The following is a 16,901-nucleotide window of genomic DNA, read 5'->3' on the forward strand; positions in this document are numbered from 1 at the left end:
TTTTATTACTTGAAGTTTAAAATATAGTTTACCTGATAAAACATGATTCATTAACTCATACAACTTTGAATTTTGAAGTGTTTTTTTTGTTTGTTTTTTTTTTTGGCTGTCACCTTAAGAAAACCTTTTTGTTCTTTCTATCAATTAAAAGTCCTATATGTACATGCACACACATGTATACGGCTGTATGTGTGCATTTTTAAGTGGAATCATACTGAAATATGGCTCTCACTCAAGAGTGGTTTTCCTGGACAGATATTTTTACTCTGTGTTCATGCTTACTGGTAGTAGTTCATTCAAGATAAAACAAGTTTTATGCAAAGAAAGAATGGAATACAGTGTGTTGGAGAGAGCGATTGTAATGCAACTCAACACATCATTCATTAGCTGGACCTGAAACCGATACCATGTAAACAGAAAACTTGGCCAGTTTTCCCCGTCTCACATTTCTTATGGCCATGGACACCACAGAATCATCTTGAAGCTAGGTGGGTCCTTTCAGCTTTTGCCATCAGGTCCTCCTTTCAAGAGGCATTAGGACCTGAAGATCACACAGTACATTTTACAGATTTACCTAGGAGGTCCTGTGTAGTCTTGCTCTGGCTCTGATACAGCACTTTTTAAAAAAACCAACTATATTATTAACAGACTGAGGTTGCTGGCATCATGGTTAGTGTACATTAAGCTTTACAATTTGTTATCACATCATGGTAGATTTTCCAGAAAGAAATATGAGGATTTAAATTGCATTCTTAAAAAGACGGAAGGAGCTATGAACTCAGTCGAAAACATCCAGATCATTCTAGAGGAGAAGGTAGCTATATGTAGCAACAACAACAAAAAAATTAAGCCAAAGTCACACCTTAATTTGTGTGTTGTTTAAGGCAAGTAGGTTCTCTCTTTTTCTGAGAAATTAGAACTTGCGCAAAGCCAGAGGACAGATGTGCAATGTATGAAATTTCAGGATAAAACTTGCATGCAGTTGTCATTTGGCTAAACTAACTACCCAAGTTTTACCAATCCTTGGGCCAGTTTTCGGTTGGAGCACCAAAGCTCACCTTCTCTTTGGGCCACATTTTCCTTTATGAGAGCCTTGTTTTCATTTTTTGATCCTAAAACGTTGCCCTCTGTTTGGAAACATCTGTGGGCTTGATGCAAATGTTCACTTTGTTTGGTGCATTTCCATTTATGAACCATGTATAGATTGTGCCTTAGCACATCTGGGGAGACAGAGGATTTTGAGGCTATGCCCAAAGAAAAAAGTCATTGTTTTCTAAATAGTAGGATTAGTTCGACAGCTCAGCTCCAATTGAATGAGATTAACTGCACAAAACATGAGTCCAAAAAATACAGTTTATATGCATAATTAGTGTTATCTTATTTTTGCCCCTCCCCTCCAATGTTAAGGGATAAAAATGGAGGGGTTACAAAAGGAAAAATTGCTGCTGTTAGCTATGAATGTGTTTTTTAGGATAAATAGACACAGGATACAGATACTGGTAATATACTTCTGTAATAATAGCTAACATTATCTTACAAATGTGGCTGCTTTCTTCCTAGTTGAGGCTCAGGCAGGTGCAAGTCAGTTTCCACTGATTAGGTGCATTACCTCTACCTACCCTTTCTCTGACTTTCATGATTGATCTAATACAGCAGGTAATGAGCTCCCTGCCTGAGTTGGCACAATTTGTGACTTAAACTGATTTCTGAAGGCAAAGTATCTGTCAGGTGTCATCAAGCAACAATCTGAAATATAGACCAGGACAGCTCTCAGGGAGTAGTTAAAACGAGCAAATTGATGGGCAGAAAAGATAAAAGAGGTAACCTTTGGAAATTTATATTCCGCATGTTTAACAACAAGGTTTTGAAAAACTATAAACATTAAGATTTTAAGGACTGAAAAAGATATATGTTGCACCAGGTAAATGAGTGAGGAAAACCAAGCATTCCAACCAAATTGTATGAACAACCAAAATTCTATGTTCTCATTCAGATGGAGGAGAAAAAAAATGTTATTTTGTTCAGTAGAAACTTCATTAAGGTCAATAGAATGAAATCTTCAAATGTAATTTTTGAAGAAAGTGAGGTCAGGAACTTCTCGCACATTTCTAAGGGTGGCTTTAGATAATATACAATGATAAGATAAAACAATTCCATAGAGGCTTATTTTGCATCGGATCAGAAATGTAACATGGAATGAGGCGTTTGGCATTTGATGATGTCTTCAGAAGTCACATTAAGTGGTATGACACAAAGATATTGCCACACACCTCAGAAAGTGTCATTGTTGGACAGAATTCGTGCATTTTCTTTGCAGGTAATGGAGAGTTTTAGTGTTAAATCTAGATGCTCACATTGAAAGTTCTTAGTGTACTTCCTTCCAGAGCACATAAGTTCAAGTCTAATGTTGGTCAACAGTCATGGTAACGAGGAAAAGCAACTAATTTCAGAAAAAGCATTTTTTTCTATTTTTTAATTTTTTAGGAAAAGCGCTGCTAAATTTCTTAGCCAAAGCCAAGGGTAACATCCTCTGAAAATGCGTGAAGCAGTTTTTTTTGTTTGTTTGTTTTTTGGGTTTTTTTGAGTTGGAGTCTCACTCAGTCGCCCAGACTGGAGTGCAGTGGCTGCTCCCAGCCGCTGCAGCCTCACCTGCTGGGCTCCAGCGATCCTTCCGCCTCAGCCTTCCGAGTAGCCGGAATTACAGGCATGCGCTACCATGCCCGGCTGATTTTTTGATTTATTGTAGAGATGAGGTCTCGCTGCCCAGGCGGGTCTCAAACCCTCAGGCTCAGGCAATCCACTCACCTCAGCCTCCCAAAGGCGCGGGATTACAGGCTGAGCCACGGAGCCCGGCTGTGAAGCAGTTTTAAATTTACTTTTAAAATAAAAACCAGATGATATCCTAGACGGAGCTGTCACCAACCTGTGTCTGATTTTGCAGTATCTATAAAGTCGCCTGAAGAGGAACAGTAACAAATTCTAATTTCTAGAGACATCACATTGACAGTCCTACAGCAGGACAAACATTACAGTGGTTTGTGTGTTCATTCATTTATTTATCTTTGGAAGATGTAAAATTAAAGTGATGTCAGATTCTGAATTAAACTAAATTCTAAACACACCATTGCCCCTCTCCTAGCACCACAGTGGAGAGTGATGATAGGTTTGTTGTTCATTTTCTATTCCTGCTTCCAAAGAAAGTTTGAAGATTGATTTTCTTTAAAGTACATCTAATCAATTTTTCTGCTTCTAATTGGAACCAAAAATATCCAGTTGAAATAATAAACTATCATCCTAAACAAGGTACTAGTAAATTTTTATAGGAAGTTGAACTATCTACAGACAGATAGGGAAGCTAACAATGTAATCTTCTTAAATAAGATGATAGATGGATAGTTTAGATAATCCAAAATCCAGACCTCCTTTCCACCTGGTGAGCCTTTATCTAAATAGCCATTTTAAGTTTTTCATGTTCTATACCACTGAATTGCAAAAAAAATTGAGGAAAAAAAAATTTTGAGCTACCAGCCTCCACTTACTAATTAAGTAAGAAGATGTGGAATACAATTTCCTGCCTGACCAATATTTTAGTTTAAGAACTGTCTTAGGCCAGGTGTGGTGGCTCATGCCTATATTTCCAGAACTTTGGGAGCCGAGGCAGTAGGATTGCTTGGGGCCAGGAGTTCAAGCTCTGTCTGGGCAACATAGCAAGATTCCGTCTCTACATACATGCATACAAGTTGTGACAAGTTCATGAACTCATCCTAGAAAAAGTGCTACATACCCCATTGCTGAATTTTACTATGGCCACCTTCAAAGTACTCCCCTTGGGAAGCTATGCACCAATGCCAGTGCCTAGTCTGCCAGTCAAAGCAATTTTGGAGCTCCTTTTCTGGAATGCCCATCCAAGTTGTCCTCGTGAAAATGTTGGAGTTTGAATTAAAGCAATGAACAAACATTAAACTTCTTGTTAAACTTGCCAAGAGTGGAAGTGAAATCAGGGACAGGTGAGTCCAAGTTTATGAGGATAATGCCATGAAGAAAAGGGCAGTGTACAAATGAATTAAACATTTTTCTGAGGGGAGAGAAAGTGTCACTGATGAAGGGAAATCAGGATGGCCAATAACAAGCAGAACTGATGAAAACATTGCAAAAATTCGTCAAATTGTGTATCAAAATTGACAGCTGACTGAGAAGCATAGCAGACAAAATAAACATTGATAGAGAAACAGCTAGGAAAATCTTAACTGAAAATCTTGGTATGAGAAAAGTGTGTGCAAAATGGTCCCAAAGGAGCTCTTTCATCACAAGAATACACTAGCTCACACAGCACTGTCTGTGAGGGAATTTTTTAGCCAGTAAACAAATAACTGTATTGGAATACCCTACCTACTCACCTGATCTAGCTTCCAGTGACTTTTATCTTTACCTGAAGATAAAGGAAATATTGAAAGGAAGATATTTTAACAACATTCAGAACATCAAGGGTAATGTGACAACAGCTCTGATGGCCATTCCAGAAAAAGAGTTCCCAAGTTGCTTTGGAAGGTGGACTAGGTTCTGGCATCGGTGCATAGCTTCCCAAGGGAAGTACTTCGAAGGTGACCCTAGTGATATTCAGCAAAGAGGTATGTAGCAGATTTTCTAGGATGAGTTGTGAAATTAATTGTCAGACCTCGTACACACATACATACATTAAATAAAAGTATATCATAGATTGCCTTTCTAGTCTGAAAGTGTTCTTGAATGGCTAACTTTAGCTTGTTGACATGATATAATAGGTCTATCTGAATTGAATTTGATGTCAATCCTTATCATGGTTTAAATAGCTTGATTTTTTTTTAATTGACTGAGTTAATGTGGTCTTTAGAAAAGACTAAATGAGATGATTTTTGCTAGGACCAGTTCAATTGATGTCATGTTTAAATTAGCTTTTTCTGAATCCTTAAGCCACTTGTCCACTTGAACTTTATTTTCAGAAGTGAGCAGGTTTACATTCCTGATGCTTCTGATACCAAATTTCTGATAATAAACTATATTAAAAATTGAATAAAATCTGGTCCCATCTGCTAACAGAAATGCATAATTCATCTTTAATATTAAGTTTATTTTTAAAAGAATAAGGAATATCACCATTTCAGAAATCACTGCCAACACTTCAACATTGTAGAGAAGCAATCAGGCTGGGATAATGTATTTCCTTCATTGTTTGTTTCCCCCCCCCCCCGATATCCAAAAAAAGAAAAGAGTCAGGATTAGAGTAATGTATTTCTTTGGTTTTGTAGTTTCAAAAGAGATAATCTGAATGCTTTGGTTCAGTATTTCCTGAGTTACAAAAATTCCTTAAATCAACTATAAACCAATTATTATTAGCAGCCTCAACAGAGGAGAACATCAGAAATAAGTTCCAAAATGGTGCCTGGTCTGCAAATATTTTATCTTACACGACAATACATTGTCCAATATTTGATATCACTGTGTGTGTATTTCTCAAGTCAAAGCGAATATTACTCTATTTCCCCCGTTTCATACCCACTGATCAGAGAGGCAGGGGACTCAAACTGGCTTTCTGGTGTCTGACATGATAACCCACTGGAGGCCAATCAAATGTTGACTAGGTTGTGTCCACATAAATCACTAAGTACACTATGAATGAATAGGTGTACTGAACAGAACCAGTGCAATCACTTTAAAAAGAATGGCAAAAGGCTTGTACAAATTGATTCAGCATTGTCATTTGAATACTCTACTTATGTGAAAGCTTATAATTAGAATTGTGGGATTTTCACATGAATCCCCCATGTGGAGAATGACTGCTTTGAGACAGACATGGTTCATTGTATCTGCTCATGGTATCTATTATATTATCTGATGCTATTTTCTCCAGGGCCATCTTTTGAGATAGAAATGCTGAATTCAGGTAGAAGAAACAAAAATACTCCAAACTTACACACACACACACACACACACACACACACACACACACACACACACACACACACAAATGAAGTGTAATAGGCACCCTGGGTCTAGAGAAACCTGATGGCTATGGGGCAAAATTCATGCAGAAGTAGTTTGACAGTGTTGGAGAAATACTCAAGATTTATTCTAAAATCCAGGAAAAAAATTATAAAGTAAATAAAGATATTTTTAAATTCAGACACTATCAAGGCTGCACCAAGCATCAGACCCACAGGCTACGCTTGTGGGTCATAATTCCCCCTAGGTACTGTCCATAACACTCTCTTGGGGCTGACCAAGTTCACCAAGTTCCACTTCACATTATCTATTAACTCAACCATTTCCCACATTTACTTCTTGTTTTGTGAGTCAATGAGGCCAGACCCTTGGTTCATCCCAGAGCATGTGAACTGACCCTCCCTAAAAAAAGATGTTTCTTCTCATCAGGGATATCCCCATACCCTCTCACTGTTTGTAATATTCCTTAATTCCTTTAGAATCCCGGCCTCAAACAAACGCATACTTTATTAAATACTCTTTTTGGCCTTCATTATGAATGCTAATTTGTGTCAGAAACTACTGAACAGGCTTAGTGAAACATCCCTACAGAAGTGAAGAAATAGATACCACACGTAATTGTAAAGGGCAGCAGTACAGATATCTGCTTAGAGTGAAATGGTAATTTCGAAGGAAATGCCCACGAGTCTGGTGACTGTGGCTCTTCCGTGTGGTGGATCCTGATCCGTCGCCTCAAGAATTCCCTAGAACTCACTGAGCCCAAATCATTCAGAGGTGACAAAGCCCCCAGTTTCATCAAAGCTATGGGAAGGCCAGGTGCTGTGCGGTGTGCAGGAATTCTGTTCTTTCCTGTAAAATGTCAGTGCACTGTAAAATCAATATCAATGACTAGACTAGTCTAGAGAAAGGATCCTGAATAACACCAGGAGTCACTTTTAGAGAAATTTAAATGTAAGACTAAAGCCAGCTTCCTGATGAAAACCTGCCAAACTTCAACTGTTTCCAGAAATAATCCTAGAAATGAAGCTGTGATTGATGTCTTCTGACATCAGATTCCTCTTAGAGGGATTAAACCACTTGGTGCAGTTTAAAAGTGCCAGTCTTTAATTGTAGTTCTCATTGTAAAAAGAAAAAAAGAGAAATAATCAAAAAGTCATACAGAAATTAAAACTGTGCCAAGTGCGCGCAGCAGGTTTTTGGTAGGAACTCAAACACCCTGGTTTAGAGAAGAGCTGCTTTTTGAAAGCAGTTCCAGTAGGGGTGGGAGATACCACTGTGATACCAGGAGGTATGGAGTGTGAAGTATGCCACCTTACCAACTGCTGTATGGTGGTGGGAAAGCTGAAGTTCTTCCACAGCTAGTTCAAATCCTTAGAAGGTAGCTAAAATTATTCTAAGTCAATTGCTGTTGTGTTAACTAATCATTGTAAAAGGTCATGTCAGGGACACACCACTACACACCTCATACCACAACTAAACTCCAAAAAACTGACAGTACCAATTGTTTGTAAGAATATGGAGCAATGGGAACTCTCATTCATTTCTGGTGGGAGCACAAAGGCACACAGCCACTTGGGAAGAAAATTTAGCACATTCTTACAAAGATAAATGTGGTCTAATCATATGATCCAGCAATAGTGCTCCTATCTAGTTTTCCGCAACTGATTTTATAGCTTATATCCACACTAAAATTTTCATGCCAAAGTGTAGAGACACTTTTTTTTTCATAATCACTCAAAACTAGAAGAAATCAAGATGCCCTTCGATAGGTACATGGATAAACAAGCTGTCTTTATGACAGAGATTGATTCTGAATGAAAATTGCCAAGTGGAGAAAGCCAGTCTGAGAAGGCTATGTTCCAATTATCTCACATTCTGGAAAAAGAAAAAACTAAAGAGAAAAGTAAAAATAAATAAACAAATCATTGATTACCAATGTCTGGGAGGGTTGGTGTGTGTAGGGATGGGAGGAGACAGCAGAACTAAGGATTTTTTTAATTATGAAACTCTTTTGTATGATACTGCAATAGTAGACACGTGACACTATTTATAAATAGATGCATATGCATTTATTTTTTTTAATTTTTATTTTAAAGCTGCAGGATACAATTCAGGAATAGGTATACAAAGGGTATATTTCTTTTATCTGTCAGCTGTGAGGGCTAGAAGCGAGGGAACCTCAGGAGCAGTGAGCACATCTAATGTTCAGGGCTTGGTTTCTAATACCATTCTCCAGTAAAGCAGAGCTCCTTGCAGAAATGACTGTTTCTAGGACAAAAGCAGGAAATGTAAAAGACAAGCTTGGAGCATCTTGCAGCATCAGAAAGGAAGAAAGTGTTAAGAAAACACACACATACATAATTATGAGGATATGTAGAGGGACTCAGGAGACAAAAGAAAAAGCTGTCAATGGTCAAAGCTGCAACAATCAAACCAACAAAAAAGTCATATTAGATTTTAACACAAAGTATAAAATAAATATGTATGAGTTTATCCTGATAGAAATAAATGATAAATAACTAGGTAGGAGAGCATATACAATTCTCTCTTGTAGAAGAATTTCAAGTAATTCATGTGATACTCCGCTCCCAAGGAAGTACAACACTCCCTAAGTGTGGCTTGTGCATAGTGACTTGCTTCAACACAAAGGGGGTAGGGTAACTCTATACTAGAACAACCTGACTCATGCCCTCAGCCAGGTGATCAAGGTCCACATTAACAGCGGTGAGTCCTGTTCATTGTATCCTTGATATGTATGCATCCTTTATATGTATGTATCCTTGATATGATGGAATGAAAATGGCATCTCTGTGGTTTTCTTCCTAAAAATCTATAAATTTAGTCTAATCATGAGAAAAATATCAGACAAATAGCAGAGGTACATGCTACAAAATACTTGACCAGTATTCCCCAAGACTGTCAAGATTATGAAAATCCAGAAAAGTCTGAGAAACTCTCACAGCAACAAGGAGCTTAAGAAGACATGAGGACCAAATTCGTTGGAACACAAAAGAACATTAGGGAAATACTAAGGAAATCTAAAGAGAGAGTGTGTGTGATGATAAGGGGGACAGAAAAAATTCAGAATAATTTTCTTTAAATAGAATGATCAGGGGGAAAAATAAGGGAGTATTTGGCAGATGTATGCTAACAACATGAATATGTACTTTGAGGGTGAGGATTTTTTCTAATCATTACATGAGATTAATTAAAACATAGTTTGGAAGCCATTTATAAAGCATTTCTCATCAAATCCAGTGGAATTTTCTTAAAATATGAATATCCTCTTTCCTAGGATAAATAATATAACCATTTAGGCTTAGAAAATATCTGACTGGGGTGAGAGTAAAATAACAGCCAAAATATGCCACATGGTTGTAGTAACATTTCTTTTTTCGGGGAATTGATAGGATGAGTTGATGTGTCCAGTGAAAATCTAACCCAGGAACAAGTAGGAAACCATCTGACTAGATTTCCCCTGCCGAGGGAAATAGACAGAAGCTCATACCACACTCAAGAGGCATAGGAGGCAGCAAGAAGTTTCCATTGGAGAGAACCTGAATATCATTCATTAGCATCTCACAGACTTCCTGGAGTCCACCTGCTATTTTAGTTTTAATTTTAATACAGGGTTGTTTCTGCAGATTTTATAGGAAGTCAACAAGATTCATTGCTAAACATAAGACATTTGCATCCTCCCAGCACTTTTCTTAAAATTGTTTCTTTTATTGCATCTAATAGAAACACATATCTAGTAAAAAAAATCTGTGTTTCTCAATATCTATATATTACCCCAAACCTGAAGCTTCATTTATCAGTAAGAGCGTGTTTCCATGTCTGCCCAGGCCTTTATCACATGCCCAGAGGCATCGGGTGAACATTTTCAATCTTGTCCTTATTCTCAATAATTATTCATCTTCCTGTCATATGTTATGTATCAGTTGTTCATAAAAAAAAATCTTTTTTTTCCATAGGAACTTCTATGAGTGGTGGTATAACACTGAAATGTTTATCAGTGATAGATGCTGAGACCACGGGAATTATTAAAAGCCTTACTTCCAGCTACTCTGACTTCTCAAGATGCATCTTGAGATGTACCTTCAAGTCTTCATGCAGGGAGATGTGGAATTGGGTGTATTGGGTGGATGGGGAAGGCAGCACTGAGACAAAAGAAAAGGCACCAGAGCTGGGTGTCTCCTCCTGCCTGGCTTGGGGCAGCAAGAGCACTGGGGGAGGGGCATTTCACACAGACCCAACAGGATGTCTCCAGAAAGCCAGCTCTGCACATCATTAATGCTCTCGGTAGGGGCTGATATATCACACATTAGTTATATCAGGTAGATGGAAAATAAAAGTTGCTTTTCATTAATGTCAGTTCTTTCAATATTTTCCTTAACATGAAAAATAAAAAAGTTGTTTTCAGTTATTGTTCAGTACTATCAATACTTTCTCTAATTGGCATCATAAATGTTCAAGGTTTCTCTTTTGTAGACTGGCTCTTCAGGACGTTTCCCTGGACCAGACAGGTGGGTTTCCAGTCCAGCAGTGCAGCCAGGAGTTCCCCCAAATACCATGAAATCCCAAAGTCGGAATAAGGTTGGTTTCACAGTGACCTGCAGGACACGCTCATGCTTTGTCTTGTCTAGACCTCTGCTCCCTGTGCTCCCTCCACCAGTGATGGCCCAGAAACAGCATAGGGACTAAGGTGGGGTGTCACACAGTCCACTGTCACCTCTGCAGTGTGGGCCAGGTAGGATCCCTGGGCTTCCTTAGTTGAGAATCATCACAAATCAAACACAAGTTGCTCTCCCAAGTCTCACAGTGTTATTCAGACGGAGAAACAAGGGAGATCTGTGACTAATAACTATGTGGTCCCATTTATTTTCTTCATGTTATCAAATGCCATGGACCTACTACGGACTTCTGAGTTGGGGGCGTATCAAATAAAATGCCTATTATCTTGAATGAACATATCTTGAATATTATCACTCAAAAGTGTGATGTTCCTATTTCTAAAGACTTGTTCAAAAAAAAGATAAGATTGTAAGTAAGACTTTTTTTGAGTTGGTATCTCATTCCATCACCCAGACTGGAGTGCAGTGACATACTCATGGCCACCCCAGCGTTGACCTGCTGGGTCCTGCAATCCTTCTGCCTCATCCTTCCAAGTAGCCAGAACTCCAGGTGCACACTACCAAGCCCGGCCAATTTTTTAAAAATGTATTGTAGTGAAGAGGTCTCACCATGTTGCCCAGGCTGGTCTCGAACCTGTGGGTTCAGGCAATCCACTCGCCTTGGCCTCCCAAAGTGCTGGGATTACAGGCCTGAGCCACTGCACCTGTCCAAGAAATAAGACTTTTATTTAAAAAAAAACAGACTTGGTGCGATGGTTTATGCCTGTAATTCCAGCACTTTGAGAGGCAGAGGCAAGAGGATTGCAGAGGCAAGAGGATTGCCCGAGTTCAAGAGTTTGAGCCAGCCTGAGCAACATGACGAGACCTTGTCTCTACAATAAATAAAAATTAAATAGACTTGGTGGCACATGCCTGGAGTTCCAGCTACTTGGAAGGCTGAGGCAGAAGGATCACCTGAGCCAAGCAGGTGGGTTGCAGTGGCAGTGAGCATGCCATTGCACTCTAGCCTGGGTGACTCCAACTCAAAAAAATAAAAAAACAAATAAACATACACTTAATAATCCACTTAGAGGAAACTGACAGAACACAATTATAAACATCCTACTGTGACCTGCAGTATTTCCTGTGACTCATTTAGCTGTCCTGTATCGTAGACTGAATTTTCATTGTCATATGTACTTTATTGTTGCACTTAAAGGATGTGATTTTTGGCAGGGACGGGCACTCATGGCTTGAAGTGTGCATGCAACGAATCCCACTTCATCTCTGAAGTCTTAGAAATGTGAGGAGTCATGGGGCACAGGCTTCATGGTATGGGGAAATTAAAAGAGACCAAAAATATAAAAGATACTAGAATTCATCAGAATAATCAAGATCTATAAAGGAAGCATTGAAATAGTTCTTTCTGTGAGAAGTATTTGTGTCTTTCCTCTAGCATCAAGTTTTCTTGTTAAGTTTATGGGGGATAAAAGTTTTTAAACTACTCAATAAGTAGAGTTTGAGAAAGAGAGGGTGATGTCAGAAGTCAGAACTCAAGTACTCTCCAATGTGGTAAAACGTGTTTTCCCATGTTGTTTTACCCCAGATGATTGGTTTCACTGAGGTCTTATCTAGTAACTGAATTGGTAGGTACTTTTCTATTTCTTTCAGTCTACTTTTGTGCCTTTGTCATGGAATTTTTAAGAGAAGCTCAGTATTATTTATTATATTAGCAGACTCAGGAAACTCAGCAAACTCTTCATTTTCAATTACAAGACACTTAGAATGTTACCAAGTATCATCTGATGAAGTTGAGTAGATATGTGAGTAAATTTCTGCTTACCACAGAAAGATACATTCATAAGAGTTCTTGTAAAGCCTTTTTTCAATACAGTGCTCCCATTCTAAATGTTTGAACTTCTTTCTATTTGTTGCATGTGTAGTTTGTTTGAAAGGTGACTATTGTATCTATTTCTGGCTGTGAACTTCCTCTTTCATGATCGTCAAAATAAGCTAAAATTTCAAACTACACTCTCACGGGTGGAGGGGAAGTACTGGGAGGACTGGAGAATGATGAAGACTGGTTGGCATAAATTGGGTCTGTGGCAGGGGAGGTCTAAGAGACGCATGAGCAATCAGGGAACCAAGGGACAGGCCACGCTGCCACCATATTGCTCTTCCCCGTGGTAGCAAGACTTCTGATTAACTCAAAGGCTCTCGCACCACAAGAGAAAACTGAAGACCAGTTAAATTCCTGGAGTCACTGCAACCATACAGCCTCATGTTGGAGTCATATTTAGACAAAACCATTTCCATTATTTGAGAAATTCATTTGGAAAGTTTTCAAGCATTCTTAATACAGGGGAAGTGGAAGCTCTGTGTGAAATGAATGGATCTTCCTCCTTCACACATCTGGGAGTCCAGGTCCAAGGGGCCATGAGGGGTGAGATACTAACTCATGATGCTTCATTCCGCAGCCACATTACCTGACTCACGTGAGGGGCTGACGGATTTTGGATTCTGGTTCAATCAGAGGCCCCATGGGCAAAGACAAACTGGCTGGAAGGAACTTTAATTACAAAGGGAGATGACATGGATATGACAGAGAGGGCATCACAGCATTCCCCATTTTATGGGCAATCACCAAAGGAATAAGAAAATCCTCTTTAGGCCGGGCGAGCACTTTGGGAGGCTGAGGCAAGAGGATTGCCTGAGCTAAGGGGTTCAAGAACGGCCTGGGCAACTTGGTGAGACCTTGTCATTACAATAAATCAAAAAATAAGCCAGGCATGGTAGCTACTTGGAAGACTGAAGTAGAAGGACTGCCTGAGCCCAGCAGGTTGAGGCTGCAGTGACCATGAGGGTGCCACTACATCCCAGCCTGGGTGACAAAGTGACACTCCAACTCAAAGAAAGAAAGAAAGAAAATCCTATTTACTTAGTTCAGAAGTTTCCTTTCATCTGTGGATGTAGGGAGGGAGGTTGGAAGCAGCCGTCGATGTCTTTTCAGATCTCCTTACAGCCTCTCGTGTAGAAAACATTAACACCACCAGCTGCCCTTTGCTGGGTACATTTGCCCATTTAAATCTTGTAGCAACATGGAAATGCACAGTGTTATGTTCATTCTAAGGACAAAGAAACTGAGACATGAATAAGCAAAGTAATTTACTTAGGGCCACTTAGCTAATAAAGACTTACTGTAGGTTGTCTTGTTCCAAGCTTTGTGCTGTAACCACCACACAAAATCCCACAAAGAAACATCCCAATTTTTTTTCTTTTTTTTTTTTGAGTTGGAGTCTCACTCTGTCACCCAGACTGGAGTGCAGTGGCCGCTCCCGGCCACCGCAGCCTCGCCTGCTGGGCTCCAGCGATCCTTCCGCCTCAGCCTTCCGAGTAGCTGGAATTACAGGCGCATGCTACCACGACCGGCTAATTTTTTGATTTATTGTAGAGATGAGGTCTCGCCAAGTTGCCCAGGCGGGTCTCAAACCCATGGGCTCAGGCAATCCACTCACCTCAGCCTCCCAAAGGCGCGGGATTACAGGCTGAGTCACCGAGCCCGGCTTCAATTTTTTTTCTTTATTTCAATAGCTTTAGGGATTACAGATAGTTTGGGTTACATGGTTGCAGTATATAGTGGCAAAGAGGTCTGGGCTTTACGTGTACCTCCACCTCCACCTGTGTCCATTGTACCCCATAGGTGACTTTTTCATCCTTCCCCTCCTCCCCTCCCCCTTTCTGAGTTTCTAGTGTCCATTATCCCACTCTCTATGCCTTTGCAGATCCTTAATTCAGCTCCCACCTGTAAGTGAGAACAGGTGAAGCACCCCAATTTAATGAGCACTTCAGTGCCATGCACCATTCAAGGCATTTTCTAGAAATTACCTCATTTAGTCTTCACAACAGAACTGGAAGCAAAGATCATTATCTCTAATTTATAGATAAAGAAATGGAGGCTCACAGAATGTGAGTAATTGGCCCACATTTACTACCCGGGTTGGCCAAGTCCACAGCTGACGTCCTTCCCACCCCCTCTTCCTGGTGACCGGGAGGCTGGCTATCTACACAACAGGTCTGGTTTAACAACGAAAGCTTTCATTGTCCACTTGGGAAAAAAATAAACAACAAAATACTTCACCTCACACCAGAAATGTGAAGCATTGCCTTATAGTACGCAAGGAGAAAATTTACTGCATTTGAAAAAGATTTGAAGGTGTAATTGAAAATAACACAATAATTGTCTCAGGCTGCCATCTAGGGGGAGCTTCTGAAGTGACATCTTTTCCCCCAATCTTGCCTCCCGTGGCTGATACCCCTGCCTGCTCTCTGACCCTAGGGACTTTGGGACCCGGAAGCCACGTGGTCTGAAGCTGAGGCAGAGCTGGACATTGGAAAATTGCTCAATGCAGAACAGGTCTTCATTTCTTGCTTTTCCTTTTTCCTTTATAATCTCTGTACTCAAGGTGACATATGATTTCACAGGCAAAGCAAAAGCTAGGACAACCTTGATCTGTAGCCAACTCTGTCACCAACGCCACCACCACTGAACTTTGCTGATACCCCGTGGGTCCACCTGCCTTCTCTGCACACCTGGCCACAGCTGCCACTGCTGATTCCTTACCTTGATGACCACCACCCAGTCACACTGTCCAGTTTGTCGATGTGGTCGGTGATGCTGGTAGTGAGAGGGCCAGGTGAGATGGGGTGACTGACAGGCATGTCATGGGATTGCAGCTGGTATGGTTAGCAATAGGTGTAGATGAGCAGGGTCGTGGGCAGTTAAGGATGGAGCTGCTCAGTCCATCCATGCTCAGGAGATCATGTGGAATGTGGTGAACTCTGGGGGATGGGAACAGAGGGGCACCATCTCCTCTTGTTCCCTCCCTTTCCCTCTTCCCCATGCCTTCCTTCCCTCCTTGAACAATTCAGTCTTCAGGTGCAGAACAAGGTGGGTGTGTGAGGATGGATGTCCTGATGAGGGTCTTGGGTATGGGGGTTCCCGTCGTGGGTGTCACGACCTGAGTAGAGTGAGAAACACATTCACAGAGAGGCAACCCAGCTGGGGACATCTGATGCCTGCTGGCCATCACTGTGGATGCCAGGTGAGTCTGCCTGGGTGCAGAGCAAAACCTGCAGAGCTCTCAGGGCAAAACAGCAAAGGTTTCTCCCCATCACCCAGGACTTGGAGTGTTTGCATCTTAACCATCCGGCATCCTCCCCAGGGATTATCTTTTATTTGTTTTTTTTTTTTTTTCAGACTGAGTCTCTCTGTCACCCAAGGTAGAGTGCAGTGGCATGAACATAACTCACCACAGCCTCAAATTTCTAAGCCCAAGTGATCCTCCTGCCTCATCCTCCCAAGTAGTTGGGACTACAAGCATGCACCACTACTCCCAGATTTTTTTTTTTAATTTAAAATTTTTTGTAGAGACAGGGTCTCACTATGTTGCCCTGCCTGGTTTTGAACTCCTGACCTCAAGTAATTCTCCCCACTGGCCTCCCAAAGTGCTGGGATTACAGGTGTGATCCAGCATGCCCAGCCTCTTCCCTAGAATTTCCCTGGTCATCTTTTCTGTGCTCATGATACTCATGCTTGTCTCAGACACTCACCACCCAGAAGGGTCACTCCCCCTCCCGTGCGGCTCCAACCCTTGATGTCAAAGGGTTGCTTGGTCACTATTCACCAAGCATCCCCTAGATCTGGGACTCCAGGGCTCTGCCTGGTTCTTCCTGAACCTCGGGTATCCCTGCAGGTGGTTGAGAGGCCCCTTGGGAAACTGAGCCTCAGATCAGGAGATGCCATCAAGGCCTCACCTGCGATACTTGGCAGAGGAGGAATATCCCACGTCGCCCTAAACCCTGAAGCTTTCCCTCTACACTGTGCTCCTTGACTGCTCTAGACACCGTGTTCCAGGCACCCTAGACTTTGGAGCTGAATCTGCCCTCCGAGGTGCATGGACACAGTGATCAAAGGCTGCCTTCCCTTGGGTTCTGACAACATGTTCCCAAACGCACTGAAGTTCCAAGTGGTCAATGCAATTCCTACCCCAGGCCTCCAGTGTATTCAGCGCTAAGGGCTGGATAACCCAGGAGGACATGACCAGAACATTCCCCAGGTAATCGCCACTCCCTGACCACCACCTCGGCTTTTCCCTTTAACCTTATTTGGTTGAGGGTTTAAGAGTATTTGACCTGAGCCGGGCTCGGTGGCTCAGCCTGTAATCCCGCGCCTTTGGGAGGCTGAGGTGAGTGGATTGCCTGAGCCCGCGGGTTCGAGACCCGCCTGGGCAGCGAGACCTCATCTCTACA

Source organism: Carlito syrichta, unplaced genomic scaffold, assembly GCF_000164805.1.
Source record: "Carlito syrichta isolate Samal-C Ts95f unplaced genomic scaffold, Tarsius_syrichta-2.0.1 Scaffold314840, whole genome shotgun sequence".
Taxonomy (NCBI): domain Eukaryota; kingdom Metazoa; phylum Chordata; class Mammalia; order Primates; family Tarsiidae; genus Carlito; species Carlito syrichta.